Source organism: Lissotriton helveticus, chromosome 9 (genome assembly GCF_964261635.1).
Source record: "Lissotriton helveticus chromosome 9, aLisHel1.1, whole genome shotgun sequence".
Classification (NCBI taxonomy): Eukaryota; Metazoa; Chordata; class Amphibia; order Caudata; family Salamandridae; genus Lissotriton; species Lissotriton helveticus.
In genome coordinates, this window is record NC_136070.1 from 553390329 (window position 1) to 553405971 (window position 15643).

Below are 15643 nucleotides of genomic sequence, written 5' to 3' on the forward strand. Positions count from 1 at the left end.
TACCAACATGGTGGATACTAGCCATTTGAAAAGGTCAAGCTCCAATTCATTTCTGAGATTTGTTTTGGCAGACATTTGACCTGTTTTGCACATAGTTTTTGGAAGATCCAGATATTGTGAATGAATTGTGTGGAGTCAATATATTGGGAGATGTCTTTCTGGCCATATTATTAGCATTTGAGTGAAAAACATTGAGAAAGATGTGTATATATACATATATATCCATCCAATAGTAATTACTTATGCCCCAGCCTTCATGCACGGGGAGTTAGTGGCTAGGTAGCGAACCTCCAAAATACCTTCCAAAATCTGTAATCACGGCCAGTTAGGATTCTCTGGCTCAATCACCACGATACCGCAACTCAATTTGATATTCAGCGTGATTTATTTGACACTGGCAACAAACAATCCCCAACGCGTTTCTGAGTTTCTTCACTCCTTGGTCACAGGTAAAGTCAGTGCATCATTTCCGTTTCATTTTAAAGTAACCGATTGCGAGTTTCACTGTCATTGACATAAACAAAATACTTATGTTCTCAATGTCGATTCTTGTCAATAAAGAATGCAATTGAAATGTATTCAAAATATACAGAGCAACATGATAATGCCGGCCCTAGGCTTAATCAAAATTAATATTAACCTAATTTCAGTCATCATTTCTTTTTAAAGGGAAATCCCCATTGTAACAAAATCACATCATATTACTGTAACAGAATTATTACATCCATGTTTTAAAACTATAGTTATTCACCCCAGTGTTCTTTTCATGTTATTATGGCAGAATATTGCGTCCGTTTTTATGACATCAGTTAACTGCCCTAGTGGGCTTTTAAACGAGACTCCAAATTGACAAAAAAAAAAAAAATCACTTCGAATTGTGCACTGTAAAACATAATAACTTGGAGGTAGTAAATCCTATATTCCCGGTTTTTTCCATCCAAGAGTTCTCATGGATGTCGATAAAGTTATACAACACTCAATTGGGATTTGTGCTCAATACAGCCCCAGTCGGCAACATTTGAAATTCATTATATTTCATGATTGTTTCTAATGACCATATTTCATCATACACTATAGAAGAACAATGAGCCAGCCCGGTGAGATATAAAAGCTCTTCTGCATTCTTGTATCTGAAACAAAATCGAAACAAAAAGTACCAATTAAAATCCAATTACAACACACATTTAAAAAGGCAAAAACATATACAGAAAACAAACATTATCATATTACAATCGTTATCAGCCTAAATGAACAGCCAATTCTTCATCCATATTCAGCCCACTTGGGTGAAGGGTGTTATGTTTAATAATTATCTTAGATTCTAATCTACTCAGTTCCAGTGTTCGATTACCCCCTCTCTCACGATTAGGAAGTTTATCAAGGACCACACATTTCAGTAGATTGCTGTTTTGGTTGTGATGTGTTTTAAAATGACACGCAACAGGGTATTGTTTGTCATCATTTCTAATGGTGAGCATATTTTCTAAAATGTGCTTTTTCGCTTTGTGGATCATACTTGCTATGTACTCTTGTCTACATGGACACAGTTACACATAAACCAAATATTCCTTATTGCAGGTGAGTTGTTTATCAATCACGTAGCGTTTTTGGTCCTCAGCTAATTTAATCGTTTTACAGCTGTTACTGTATTTGCAGGCTTTACACTGATTGCAAGTGAAAACGCCCTTAATCTCTGTCCAATTTTTCTGAGGACCCACTAAGCAATGACTCAAAGTATCATTTAATGATCTTGCCTTTTCAAACGTTATTCCTGGATTGGGAGCAATGGGTGTAGCCAAATCAGGATCTGTTTTAAGGACATCCCAATATTTGGTTAGACTCTTCTTAGGTTCCATGTTTGGTTATGGTACCTCGTAATGAATAGAATTTTGATTCTTCTATCTCTTTTACTTTAGGAATGAGCAGCTCATCTCTGTTCAATGAGGCAACTTCATCAATTGCCTTTTGAACCTTTCTGTTCCTATATTCTCTTTCCTTAAACCTTTGTGTCATAGTGTTCATTTCATTAGTAAAGCCATCATCAATACTACAATTCCTTCTGGCTCGCAGTAACTTGCCAAACAGGATACTTTCAATCAATGAAGTTGGATGACAGCTATTGGCTCTTAACAGGCTGTTTCCTGCTGTTGTCTTCCTGAACAAATTGCTGATTAGTTTGTTGTTTCTAACTGTAAGTCTATGGTCTAGGAACTCAATCGTCTTATTCTCCATATGGCTACTGAATGTCAAGTTCAATGAATTATCATTCAGTGTGAGAATGAAATAATTTGCCTCGTTGCTTGTGGCCTGTTAAGAGCTATGTAACAACAACATAAGAGTGACTCAAGGTGCTATAAAAGTAATTACCCACAAGCAACCACAATTATAATCAAAAGAAGAAGATGAACCAACAAAGTGCAAAAAGTAAAAACCTTAATTATTAAAAGAACCCTCACTCACCAACCTAGTGGTGACATGCTTCATCATGGGGTTCCCACTGGGGGAACCGAATGTCCCCCCACTGTGCTTCAACGCCTGTTTTACAGCGGAGCTAGTTTTGTTATCAAGTTTTACCAAGTGCTCAAGTGTAGTGAGTGCAATGTTAAAAGATAACAGCTGTACCATCAACAATTTTATTAATTGGTCAGCTTGTACCGTTAAAAACTTGTGAACAGGACACCCAGTGGTCAGGTTATTTGAAACACTATGTCATAAGAAGTGTAGGTGGACATGTTTCTGCTGTTAGGGCTATAGTCAGCGCAGCTTTCTTCAGGACCAAAAGTGAATATCCCCGGTGGTCCACGCACGCTAAAGCGTAGCCGATCCGTGAGGATATTAATGTGAAAAAATGAAAAAACTCACGGTTTTACCCGTGTTGGCACGCCCAGAAATCCCCAAGGGCCATTATCTGTAAAATATAGAAATACATATATTAGACATAATCAGTGGTTAATCCACAAATTGTGGCATTTAACTGTTCAGTAGCAGGCATCTGATTCATTTAACCGTTTTGCCACCACTCGTGATCAAAGATTACTTCTTAAGAACAATATGGTCACCCTCATGTGGTCAATCAGCTTTACTTCGTAATCATACGTGAACTGAGACCTAACGCTATAGATCCCTTATTATTAGGGAAAAATAGAGTGATTAAACAACATATAGTTTCCATATACACTCTATCTGGGCACCAGAAATATACTAAGAACCTTGCCCATAAGGATATAGGTGTAGGGTAATCATTTATGATTTGTTAGCAGTACAGAATTCACCCCAGTTAAAAACGCTCCCAAGTTTCTCTCCCTACAGTAGGGAAAGAATGAAGCGTATGTAAACAATTAAAAATTACAATTTGGAATAGAAGGAAGATTCAAGTCTATTCACTACACGTGGATATTCAACACGTAGCCTAGGCATGCGGAGGGGGTTACTCTTCACGTTGCCTGCAAACTGTTCAAAGTAAGTGAAATGAACGTGAAGGCTGCTGCGCTGATATGTGCGTGTTACAGATTAAGATCACGCATAGTGCGAAGTGCAGCCATCTACTTACTTTACTGGCAACGACTCCCCGCTTGTGAACCTGTTCAGAACGCTACCGCAGCCCGCAAGACAACAAATCTCACCGCAATGCGGAAGTAAAAAGGAACAAGTTGTGATCACGTGACTTGCGTATGCATGCGTCGTCACGAATTTTTAAAGGGACAGTGTTTAGTCGTTTGAATAGTGGCTTTTTATACTTGCTAAGGCAAGAAAATCAACCTGTTAGTGCGTAAAGTAACTCCAATTAGTGTGTGACATAGACCAAAATTATTAAAAATTAATGTACGATAGTCAAGAAAATGGCAAAGGCTAAAAAACGGATAATTAATCCGAGTCGATGAAATAATTATATTTATCAGTATTAAACACAGATAAAGCCATGATGCCCATAAAATTAGTCGAATGTCAATTGTTTAGTACTTCTCTTTAGATTTTGCAAAACACCAGAGAAAATCGAGATAAACAGCCGTGTAGCTCGCTTTTTTCTCTTTCTTTTTTTCATTGAGAATGGAGATAACTTTAATCATTGTAATCACAATGAAACCATAGTAAGTCGATAAAGAACTATAGACATTTGTCAACAAATGCCCTGGGATACATCCAGAGTACCACCGTGAAACGGTTTGTGCTCGTTATTTATGAATTATCCCATTCTTGTGAGACACAGATGTGACATCATGAAAAAAACACTTCTTATGTATAGGTAAAAGAATGGATCCAGATTATCATTGTATCGCTGAACAACCATTTTGAAGAAATGAGATATCATTTTGGGGAACACACAGTGACCACACGTTGGGTTAGAGCTATTAACTCTCAAGAGGGTATGAATGATGGTATACTATTACCGTCTCATCACTGTACCTCATGGTATGTCGTCATTAAGTCCTGTTACATGACTAGAAAGGCGATAAATCCACCTCTGCTCTTTTTCGAACAAGCTGTTATCAGGGCCCTGATCCAGCTGCTAGATTACTGTCCACTTGATGTCATTCTGGTTATGTTTTAACTGCAAAAAGTGTGAGGTTAGTTTGGTGTTACTCTTAAGACATCGGATACTGCTCCGATGTTCGCAGATGCGGAGTTTAATCCGTCTTTTCGTCATTCCGACGTATCTAAAACCACAAGGGCAGACGAGGAGATAAACAACATTACAGGAATTACAATTCGTATGTTTTCGTTGTTCCCATTGTTTGCCAGGTTCTAGATCTAGTTTTTCTGTGCTGTCTGTCAGGTGGCAAACACTTCAACCACCGCAGGGAAAATGTCCAGTTATCGGCGGTAGGCCCCAGGCGTTCATTACAGAGCCCGGATTTTCATTTTGTTGTTGTTTTCTGGGGCGCGTGTGGACCAATGAGTCCTTCAGACTTCTTGCCCGTTTGTAAGAAAACAGGGGCTTGTTCCAGTCATGTTTGATACTTGTCAATATTCAGAGCTATGACACAATTTAAAAAAAAAAAGAAATTAGGGGGGGACCCATGGCCCCCGTCACTGGGCCGATTCGGACCCTGCGTACCTAATCCCCCGGGGCCAGGTCTTTTTTGAATAGGGAGGAGGCTGCTTGGTTCCCCTCACCAGGCCGATTTTGACCCCATAGACCCCAGCCCCCAGGCATCCGGCATTTTCTTTTTCTTTTTTTAACTTACAGGGAGGGGAGCCAAGAGACCCTCCTCCTGGGTCAATTTTGGTCCTGGGGTCCCCATCCCCCAGGGCCCTATATCTTTCTTTTATTTTAGAAATTTAAATTATCAACAGGAAGGGGGCTGCACGGACCCCCTCCCAGGACGATTTTAGCCCCAGGGGCCCCATCCCCTGGGGCCCGTTCATTTTTCATTTTAGAAAATAATTAAATTATTAATGGGAGGGGGCCCACACAGCTCTCCTTCTGGGCTGATTTCGACCCAAGGGGACCTCATTCTCCAGGGCCCAGCCTCTAGTGTGTGTGTCCTGGTCCCACCCAGGGACCCATCTGTCACTGATGGGTACTGCCTCAAGGCCACTGCAAGTCCCTGGCATCCCTCCCAATGTCCTGAAGGAGCCAGCATTTCTTTTACAAAGAGGGAGCTGAACATGCATCTCTTTCTGTCCAAAAGCAATTCTGCTCCACTTCTAGCAAGCAAGATAATTTTATATGCAGTTGCTTGCTAGAAGCAGAGCAGAGTTTGCTATGGTTTGGCAGGAGTGGTTAAGATCCTGCCAAGCCATAGCAAACAACTATGTTCAGGGGTGGACACCCTGGGACATAGCAGGAGCTGGCCATGTGGTTTGGTGGTCCCTTGAGGAGAGGGGGGCGCTCTGCCACCCTCCATTGTTTTATTTAGCCCCAGGGAGGTAGTGGTCCCCCTGGCATTTCATTGTTAATAGCGATGGGGAAGTGTCGCTACCAGGGTTGGGGTGGTCTGTGCAGCCCCCCATAAATTAAAGTTAAAGAACCAGGGAGTTGGTGATTCCAAGGGTTGCGGGGGGCACACATCCCTGCATTTATTTTGGATAAAGCCCCAAGGAGGTAGCAGTCCCTGGAACTGTGGGGGAATCTGCGCGGCCCTCTACATCATTTAAATTCAAAGCCCTGGGAAGGTGAAGGCCCCCAGGGATGCAGGGGAGGTCCGTGCGTGCCCCCGCTTTCTTTATTACTTTAAGCCCAGGGGAGGTGGCGGTGAAATTCAGCAGTTATAGTGACCTGAGCTAACTATACTTCACTCAGAACATGGTCAGTGACATCACTTAATACATCTCAAACGACATCACTGAGGACGTTATCTAGTGAGTGTAAGTATTTTCTAAGAGTCTATGATTGTTAAATATGTATAATAACCTCAAACAAAGCTAAATTAGTAGACTAGGTGCACTACTACTGAGTGATACTACTTCTAACATATATTATGTGAGCGGCTGTGTGACTATCTGTATCCTGTGTGTATGGGTGTGTGAATGAGTATATGGGTGTGTAACTGGGTATGTGAGTAGCTGTGTAGGTGAGTGAGTTTCTGCATGAGTGGCTGTATTGGTGAGTGAGTGGGTGACTCGATGGCTATATGGGTGAGTGAGTGGCAGTGTGAGTTGCTCTACGGGTGGGTAAGTGGGTGTGTAGTGACTTAATGGGTGAATGAATGTTTGTATGGGTGTTTGGTTTAGTGAGTTGGTGTGTGAATAGCTGTATTGGAACGTAAGTGTCTGTGTCAATAACTGTATGGGTGAGTTAGTGTGTGAGTGCTTGTATAGGTAAGTGGGTGGCTGTATGGGTCAGTGAGTGGGTGTGAGAGTGACTGTGTAGGTAAATACATGATTGTACGTGTTTTTAAGAGTTTATGGGAGCTAAACATATTTATAAATTTACTACAAAAGTTAGATTAGCATACTAGTTGTACTACTAATGAGTAATACTAATATTAACATGTGTGATCTAAGTTGGGTGTGTGAATGTCTGTATTAGTGTGTTAGTGAGTGTGTCAGAAGCTGTATGGGTGTGTGAATGAGTGATTGTATGGGTGAGTGAGTGGTCGTGTCAGTGGTTGTATGGGTGTGTGAGTACTGTTATGGGTCTGTGAATGGGTATGTGAGCGGTTGTATGGGTGTGTGAGTGGGTGTACAAGAGTTTGTATGGGGGTGTGAGTAGGTGTGTGAGTGGTTCTGTGGGTGATGTCAGTGATGTCATGAGTGATGTCATTTGTGATGGCATCACAGACATCATCAGGGATGTCACTGATCATGTCATAAGTGATGTAATACATGAGGTCATAAGCAGTGCATTGTGGGGGTGTAAGTTATAGTTCGCTGAGGTAACTATAGCTGCTGAATTCCACTGGTTTTGTATGAGTGAAATCTGAAACTAACTATAACATCTTTGTAACCTATACTTTTTTCAGTAAATTTCTACGTTTTTTTAAATTCTATTTCATAACTATTGTCCCTGTAAACGTTGTTTTTTTTCAGTGAATGTCTAAGGTTTTCTGGTGCTTTGTAATATGGGGGATGGAGTCCCCAAGGTTCCTTGTTGCCTGCAGAGGTCAGTCCCCCAACATTGGTCCAGTATGACATCCCGTGCCGGGGAGTACGGGAGATTGAGTCCCCAATGGTCCCTGCTGCATGCAGAGGTCCATCCCCCCAAAACTGGTCAGGTATGATGTCCCGCACAGCCTGAGGTCAAAGGCACTTTAAGGAGTGGGGGAGGAGTCCCTGTCCCCTTAGAAGACACTGCAGCACCTGTGCCCACCTGGAACTTTGTAATATGGGGGATGAAATCCCCAAGAGTCCTTGCTGCCTCAATAGGTCAGTCATCCCAAAACTGGTCAGGTATGAAGTCCCTCACTTCCCAATGTCAACGGCACTTTAAGGCCTCGGGGAGGAGTCCCTGCCCCCTTAGGAGACACTGCAGCACCTGTGCCTCCCGGCGCTATGTAATATGGGGATGAAATCCCCAAGGGTTCTTGCTGCGTCAAGAGGTCAATCGCCCCAAAACTGGCTCGGTATGATTTCTTGCACTGTGGGATGTTATAGGCATTTTTGTGCATGGGGGTTGGAGTCCCTGCCCTCTCAGGAGACACTGAAGCACCTGGCCTCCTGGTGCTTTGTAGTATGGGAGATGGAGTCCTGAAGTGTCTTTGATGCCTGCAGAGGTTAGACCCCCCAAAAGTGGTCCAGTATGATGTCCCGCATTGCAGGATGTCAAGAGCACTTTTGGGCATCAAGGGAGGAGGCCCCTCCCACTCAGGAGACACTGCAGCACCTGCGCCTCCTGGTGCTTTATAATATGGGAATAGAGTCCCAAGGGTCCTTTCTGTCTCCAGAAGTCGGTCCCCCAAAACTGTTCCAGTATGATGTCCAGCGCTGCAGGATGTCAAGGGCACATTTAGCGCATAGGAAGAGGCCCCCCACTCAGGAGACACTGCAGCAGCTGCACCTCCTGTCACTTTGTAATATGGGGGATGAAGTCCCCAAGGGGCCTTGCTGCCTGCAGAGGTCAGTCCCCCCAAACCCGGTCTGATATGACGTCCCATGTTGGGGATGACCAGGGCGCTTTTAGACATCAGGCCCCCCCCCCCCCCCATGAGACACTGCCTCACCTGCCCCACCTTGGGATTTGTAGTACGGGGAATGGAGTTCCCAATGGTCCTTACTTACTTCCCAGGTCAGTCCCCCGAAAACTGGTCCAGTATGATGTCCTGTGTCGTGGGATGTCAACCGTCTTTTCTCATATAGCAAAAAGAGGCCTGCCCCCCTTAGGAACAGTGCAACACCTGCACCTTCTGGCACTTTGCAATATTGGGGCTGGAGTCTACAAGGGTGTTTGCTGACTCCAGGGGTAAGTCCCCCCAAAACTGGTCTGATATGATGTCCTGCACTGTGAGATGTCAAGGCCCTTCTGGCATTGTGTGAGGAGTTGGCCCCCCTCCGGAAACACTGCAGCACATGCACCTCCTGGCCTTTGTAATATAGGACATGTGTAAATTTGTGGCATGTGTAATGTGTTTTTCTATGACTTGCCCTGGGGAAGTGGGGACCAGAGGCGGCAAGGGGGCTGCAGCGCCACAGCATTTATTTAAATGCTTGCCCCGGAGAAGTGGTGGTCCCCAGGGCTGGGTGCGTCCGCATGGCTCTCCCAATAATTAAAGTTAAAGCCCTGGGAAGGTGTTGGGCTGCAGGCGGTTCATGCAGCCCCCCCTTGCATAATTTAAATTTAAATCCATGGGAAGGTGGCGGGCAGAACCAGATTTGGAGGTAGACCAGGGAATAACCCCACATAAAAGCTGGAACTAGGTATGAATATTGGACCTACAGAGCCACTCTTCAGAACCCTCCTGGACCTGTGGAAGTTACCGAAGAAAGACTGCTCGGCTGCCAGAGGACTGCACTGCAGATTGAAGGACTGCATTGCTGTCTGAGAATGAGCTTGCTTGGCTTTGTCCCAAGTTAACCTGAGTGACTCAGTTGTCTGACATTCTGTGGGAGCTACAAGGGTACAACAAGCTTCAAAGTTGTTCCTTTAACTGCCCAGCTGACCTGCTGTGCTGGACCAGCCTGGGCCTACAACTGCGTCTGCCTGAGTCCTGCAGCTGGACTCTACTTGGAGTGAGTCATGAGTCCCAAGGGAGCCCCACCTGGTCCTGAACCCTTGACTGGCCTCAGAATGAACTTCTACCTGCCTATCTGTGGGCTCCATGAAATATGACGCATCACGACGTAGCTTAAGGCAAAACCTCACATGCAGCCCCTGATTGGAGGACTCATTGGAACTGATACAGTGTGGGGCAATTCTACACAGGACTTTGCATTGTAGTCCAGTGCGGCTTCTGCTTGGAACCAATACTGAGCGACATGATGACTCACATCAAGGACATAAGGTACAACTCTCAGCAGGACAGACCTCGTCCCTGTATCTAGCCCATGCTCCATTGCAGTTGGGCTGAACTTGTGACTTTACCCCTGTACTGCGCAACCAGATAACCACAGTTGGCGCTTTGTGCTTTTGGTGCTATTTTAACTAAACACTTTAAAAAGTTAATATCTTCAGTTCTATTTTTTGTTCTGATATTTTGTTTATTGAAATGTATTTTTTTTAAATTGGTTTGGGATTTGTTTTGTGTCTTGTTTTCACTTTATTACTGTTTCTGTACTGTATAAATACTTTACACATTGCCTTTAAATTATGCCTGATTGCGTTTTTGCAAACTACCAGAGGGTTAGCACAGCTTAATTTAGTGACTACTAGTGGTTCATCCTTACAGGGATTGTGGTTGTTGTGGCTGTTGCCTAAATGGGGCTTCTGACCACCTCAGTCAAGAACCCTGGGCCTCATTTATGAGAAGTGACGCATTGCTGCGTAAAAGCAGCGATGCGTCACTTCTCAGTGCGCACTCCTTGCAACATGATGGATGCGTCATATTTACAGTATGACGCATCATGTCGCAAGGAGTTACAGATACGTCAGTATGTCTGACGTATCTGTAGGCACAAAAGTAACGCATTGCTGGAGTGTGTCACAAAAGTGATGCAACTCCAGCAATGTGTCCTTTGATGCTTTTGCGTCGTAGAAGTGGCGCAGTGAAATCTTATAAATTTCACTGCGTCACTTCTATGACCCTTTCTTGCGTTGGAACGCCCCCCTGCATACATTATACCTGGCGCAGGTATAAAGTTGCGGAGGGGTTTACAATGTGACGCGTCTACCTAGATGTGTCACTTTGTAAATATAGTGCAGCAAGGCTAATTTTTTTTGCGCCGCTGGTGCGCCACAAAAAGTGACACACCCTCGGCACAAAAATGACACAAGGGCTCAAAAATAAGCCCCCAGTTTCTTACAGGTGGTGACTGAACATTATAGCTTGGTGATAACAAATCCAAAGGTCAATAACTTCATTGTGTCAAAGTCACCTGCCACATTCACCTATTGAGACAACAAATTCCTGGCATAAATCTCCAACTTAAAATTGATAATGATAGAGTTACCAGGTGAAAACTTGATAGAAGGGTTCATCCAAGACACTCTTCCACACAACCACATTTTATCAAAATTAACAACTTTGAAATTTAGAGGAGTCTATAGCCAATGAACAACCTTCTTCTTAAGTTGCTCTGAATCCTCAGACATCGCAAACAAAGAGTTTGCACATTTGCTATATTAACCACAAGGGACAAGCAGTAGGTGGCAAACTAGGATCCTTGAAGTATTCTTGAAGAAATTGAATCTTAACCCCCTGGGCAGTTTAATGCTGTGGCAAGTCTGTTGAGTGGTTGCAGTGGCAGCATTAAGAGACTCATGTGACTCTGAGGGTGTGTGGGCAATTTAGGATGAAATGTTAGTGGTTTGTCCAGCCTCAGGGATATTAGAAAGAGTCCCGAACTCAGTTGCATGTCAGGAGGGAAAAGATGAGGGACAAAAGCTGGAACCAGAAAAAACAGGAGTGGTAAAGAGACTCTGAATGCGTTGGGCACCTGCTTGTTCCCTGTGTTCAGAGGAAAAAAACACCAATGAATTGATAAGGTGGATGCAAACTTGCAAGACTTAGAACTTTGTCAGGGCATTTCTCTATGTTCCTACGCCATTCAACAAGGGGGAAATAATCTTTACCACCAATGCAGTTTAAATAAAAGTTGTTTTTGATAGAAAAGCTAGACATAGCTGCCTTTCTTTTACGCTTTGCAGTAGGGCCTGTCTCAATGGGAGGACTAGTAAAAGTAGAGACAACGTTCAGTGGATCAGCAGAGTTCAGGATGGACAGGTAAAGAGCCCTAGTACACTGTCAATTCATACTCCTGAGATATCCCCTCTACATTCTGTTCCAGAAAACATATGATGGTAGTACTCTTGGTAGTAATGGCAGTAATGAAGGCAGTGTTGCCTGTGGATTGTGCTTACCCATCCTATTGCAATGGCCCAACCAGGCAACCTCCTCTGGACACTAATGTACACAACATACACAAATAGGCTTGTTGTGAGAAAACTTGTTGTGCTACCCCTTGCACTGGCCCCTACGTGATCCTTCTTCTTGAAGTGAAAGATTAAACAATTTAGCATTAGTAGCTTCTAAAGCTCAAAGCAGAAGTTTTGACGTTTTTCAGAATAATTCCATTTGCAGTGTGATGCAGAGCAAATTTCATCAGTAGTACAATGCATAGATACATGGATATACTGTGACACAGGTTGCCTGAAAAACTGGCCCTTGCTCAGATTGCGCCCTGGCAGGAAAGAAATGTGGCTCTCTGGCTGGGGCTTGTGTATAAAATGAAGCGATACAAAAGTATAAAATGAGGCAGCATGGGGCCTACTTTGAGCTCTGTTGTAAATAAGGGATCTTCTGTAGCCAGGTGATGTGTAGATATATATTGTAGATGTATTCATAAGTTAACAACATCAGAAAGTTACAGGAAAATGTTAAGTCCATGTGATGCCCCACCAGGAGCAGCCTCTGTCCTGCTCATTCTGCACACTCCAACTGACACTCACAACCTCACCAGGTACCCATCATTCCACGACATCATCAATCATCCAAAATTCCAGACATCTCCAAGCACACCAACACTCATTCTGGCTGAGCAGTAGAGAAGAGATACATAGGCAAGGGGAAAGGCAACAGTAGATCATAACACATCCCCTTCCTAAGGAAACCAAAACACCAATAGAATAATAAAAAGTACATAAGGCAATCAAAATAGAGATTACATTAGATTGTAAAAGATGCATGAAAATACATTGAGCAAATGAATAAAGGACACATAAAACAAATGAAATGTATGACAATTCATAAAGCCAATGAAATCACACACCTAGAATCAGAATGAAAGAGTTTCAAGAAAATCATTAGGCTTAGACAGTACTAGAATATTCAAGTCAAACATTACATAAGTAAAACCAGCAAAGCTTTGAAAGACTCATATCAAGGTAAAACACAGGGAAGCTTCAAGTCAAACATTTCAAAAGTAAAACCAGAGAAGCTTCCCAAGAAGGTGCCTTCTCCAACACAGTCTCATAAGGGATAACCTTTAAGAGAAGCTTCGTAAGAAGGTGTCTTCTCCTATCACAGTCCAGCAGGGAAAACCTTTCACCCACACAGGTGACAAACTCAATTAAGGTACACATGAGAAGCTTCATAAGAAGGTGTCTTTTACTAACGTAGCCCAAACAGGGAAAAACCTTTCAACCACACAATCCAACAGTGAGGGAAACTGAAACAAACATATCAACAAATAACCACAAATAAGTGATTGATAAACCAAAGTCTACGGAAAACTAGAGGTAATAATAGTGAGAGAGACCTTACACTCTCACAGAGTATATTGACAACCACGCACACAAAGGTAACCAAGAACACTACACAGTCACCTCCCCTTTTCCATACAACAGTAGAGTTGATAAACCAAAGGCTACGGAAAACTAGGGGTAAAAATAGTGAGAAAGACTGGGGCACTCACTTCCCCACACCTTGCACTCTCCACCCCACACCCTACACATAGAAAGGACACAGGTGAGAGACACTGCAACCACCCCCCCACAAAACAGTATTACAGTACTAAAATGAACGCAAAAGGAAAGTCTCTTACTCCGATGAGCGATCTCTCACCCGAGATCCTTTACCATGAATCATCGATGGTTGAACATGGCTTCTACACAATCCATGAAAGGACAACGATGAAGGAAAATGCCACCTCAAGAAACACCAAACCAAGGAGGAAAGCCGCAGATTTTGAAAGTACCTGTGACATCTTGCTGCTTTGAAACCACAACATATCCAATAACTTTATTGGAACTGACAAGCCGATGCGTGGTTGACAAAGCGGGGAAAACGTGGTTGGCAACACGAGTGAAATACATGCCTGAAACAGCAGGAAACAAAGCAGATCTAGAAAGCCAATCACAAAATGGCGGCAGGCAGCGCACACTGCATCGGATGGCTCACGGTGCGCCAGTGCTGGACAAACGTCTCTGCGCACCACAGAAGCAGCCAAGCTCCCAAGAACGTCAGAATGGCTATGGAGCTGCACCTCGCGATGATCGAAGCAGGTAAGGGCGTTACTCGGCTCGCGCATTATATTTGAAAGATAGCGTGACAGTTGAACTGCGCAGTGTGGAAAGTAAATTTTAAACACAGTACCTCAGCAGATATGCCTAATAAGGGAACTGTTGCACCAAACACCGCACACTCTGCACAGTACAATGGGAAATTTGAAGGAAGTATGCAGGAAAAACGCTGCAGCTCACACCATGCCCTTCATTCAGGGAGTGAGGGAAAGCCGACTTCTCAGACCAACTTGTCCCAAAATAGCTGAACGTGATTGGAAAATGGCAAACACTACCAACACTCCCAGATGTGCCACTCAAAAGGAACTCCTCAGAAAGAACGCTCCTCCACAAGGCACACAAAAGGGTCTCCTTAGTCCTTCTCCATCCTCCAAGGCAGCAGGGGCACTGGTAGTGCAACACATAAACAGGTTGGATTACGATACAGCACTGGAAAACTTCCATTACAGGGGCATTTGTCAAAAGCAGCAAAACAAGAACACCATCAAGAGGTTGTCAGGAACTTCTGTTAATCTAGTTACTCAATTGAGGGACACTCACCCAAGTTGCCACAATCTGTAATCAATCCTTGTACATGTCGTGACAATCCCAGTAGTCCACTCCGCAAACAAGTCATCAGCTTTTCAGTTCACAGGTCACATGATAATCAAACAAAAGTCAAATGCTCTGGTCTGTAGTCTGTCCTGTTGACAAAGGACACTGGTGGGGCTTACCAGAGGGTAGTTCTTGTAATCCTTTTTCTTGAGAATATAGTTCATAAATTCCTGTGGTTAGTCAAATCCTTTGTTCCAGGTTAATCCAGGGTAATCCTTCAACAGCACGCAGGCTCTTTTAAATCATCGCCAGTGTTGTAAATAAAGGATCTTCTGTAGCCAGGTGATGTGTAGATATATATTGTAGATTTATTCATAACTTAACAGCATCATAAAGTTACAGGAAGCTGTTAAGTCCATGTGATGCCCCACCAGGAGCAGCCTCTGTCCTGCTCAGCCTGCACACTCCAACTTACACTCACAACCTCACCAGGCACCCATCATTCCACAACATCATCAATCATCCAACATTCCAGACATCTCCAAGCACACAAGCACTCATTCTGGCTGAGCAGTAGAGAAGAGATACATAGGCAAGGGGAAAGGCAACAGTAGATCATAACACACTCCAATTCAATCAAACAAAAAAGCAGAGACTGGTCTCTGTGCACAAACTTTACAGTACCTCCCCCAAATATTCCGATTCAGTCACAGTGGTAGCTTGATCACGCTAGTGCCAAGTTGTTGGTGGTGCAAATGGCGCTGCTGCTGTGTGGCATTGGCTGGTGAGAGGGAGATAGGAGATGTTGGAAGGGGGTTGATGGGATGAAAAAGGCACCAGAGAAAAATAAACAGGATTAAAACCAGTTTAGTCTGCATCATTGTTGTCAAGAGGGATACCATTGTCAGCAAGACTATAATATAGACATCTCCTTGTGTCTCTCTGAAGATTGGCACTCTGGGCCTCGGCCAAGCCCACCTATCCCAAAGGCCGTCCCTGGTTCCCTGCTTCCCTCCCTCTTCCCAGGATGTGGCGTTACGGTCTGAGCTACGG

The 15643-nt window shown here is 43.7% G+C and overlaps 1 protein-coding gene and 1 long non-coding RNA gene across 3 annotated transcripts in view; one reads left to right on the forward strand and one right to left on the reverse strand.

Moving 5' to 3' along the window:
* LOC144781546 (solute carrier family 22 member 6-A-like) overlaps positions 1-15643 on the forward strand; it is a 451615-nt gene that overhangs the window by 25608 nt on the left and 410364 nt on the right. The window lies entirely within an intron of this gene.
* LOC144781547 (uncharacterized) lies at positions 993-3623 on the reverse strand. Its single transcript, XR_013601011.1, has 3 exons — positions 3551-3623; positions 2863-2908; positions 993-1130 (listed from the first exon to the last, which is right to left on the reverse strand). It is a non-coding gene; the product is annotated as an uncharacterized LOC144781547 (long non-coding RNA).